The sequence below is a fragment of the Arachis duranensis genome, chromosome 10 (genome assembly GCF_000817695.3).
Source record: "Arachis duranensis cultivar V14167 chromosome 10, aradu.V14167.gnm2.J7QH, whole genome shotgun sequence".
Classification (NCBI taxonomy): domain Eukaryota; kingdom Viridiplantae; phylum Streptophyta; class Magnoliopsida; order Fabales; family Fabaceae; genus Arachis; species Arachis duranensis.
In genome coordinates this window covers 59,396,208-59,397,512 of record NC_029781.3, presented here as the reverse complement: position 1 = coordinate 59,397,512, position 1,305 = coordinate 59,396,208, and positions in this window count along the sequence as shown.

Below are 1,305 nucleotides of genomic sequence, written 5' to 3'. Positions count from 1 at the left end.
TTGAAAATATATGATTGAAAAGATATGATTTGAAAAAGATTTGATTTTGAAAAATTTTGAAAACTTGAAAAAAAAATTTGAGTTAAAAACAAATCTTCCCTTTTGTGCCATCCTGGAGTTAAACACCCAGAATGGTATCCATTCTGGCGTTTAACGCCCAAAACACTACCCTTTTGGGCGTTAAACGCCCAGCCAGGTGCCCTGGTTGGCGTTTAAACACCAGTTTTCCTTCCTCACTGGGTGTTTTGAACGCCCAGCTTTTTCTGTGTAATTCCTCTGCTGTATGTTCTGAATCTTCAATTCTCTATATTATTGACTTGAAAAGACACAAATTAAAACTTTTTGGATTTTTAATAATGAGGAATAATCAGAATGCAACTAAAATCAAATAAACAATGCATGCAAGACACCAAACTTAGAAGTTTGTATACTACTGACACTAACAAAATGAGAATGCATATGAGACACAACAAAACTCTAAAGACAAGAGAATTTAAAGATCAAAATAAGGAAATCATCAAGAACAACTTGTAGATTAATGAAGACACATGAATGAAATCGAAAAATGCATGCAATTGACACCAAACTTAAAATGAGACACTAGACTCAACAAGAAACATAAAATATTTTTGGTTTTTATGATTTTGTAAATTTTTTTTGATTTTTCAAAAATTAAGTGGAAAAGAAAATAAAATTTTTTTTTCCGAAAATTGAAAGAAAATAAGGATATCAAAATTCTTAATGAGAATTCCAGGAATCATGCAATGTTTGTCTAAAGCTTTAGTCTAAGGAAATTAGACATGGCTAGCCAAGCTTCAGCAGAACATTGCATTCAAGAGCTGAATTGATGAAGATCAATCAGCTTTGGTGATGATAAGACATCACCTTGAAACACTAGAATTCATTCTTAAGAACTCTGAAGAAAAATACCTAATCTAAGAAACAAGATTAACCGTCAGTTGTCCAAACTCAAACAATCCCCGGCAACGGCGCCAAAAACTTGGTGTTGTTGCCGGATCAAAACTTGGCACTGTTATTGCAGGGAACAAATGCGAAACTGTAGTTAGGACATTTAATTCCCCGGCAACAGCGCCAAAAACTTGGTGTACGAAATTGTGATCATCAATGGCGCCATCAACATGGTACGCTCAATTGTAATCTCAACTCTTTATCACAACTTTGCACAACTAACCAGCAAGTGCACTGGGTCGTCCAAGTAATAAACCTTATGCGAGTAAGGGTCAATCCCACGGAGATTGTTGGTATGAAGCAAGCTATGGTCATCTTGTAAATCTCAGTCAGGCG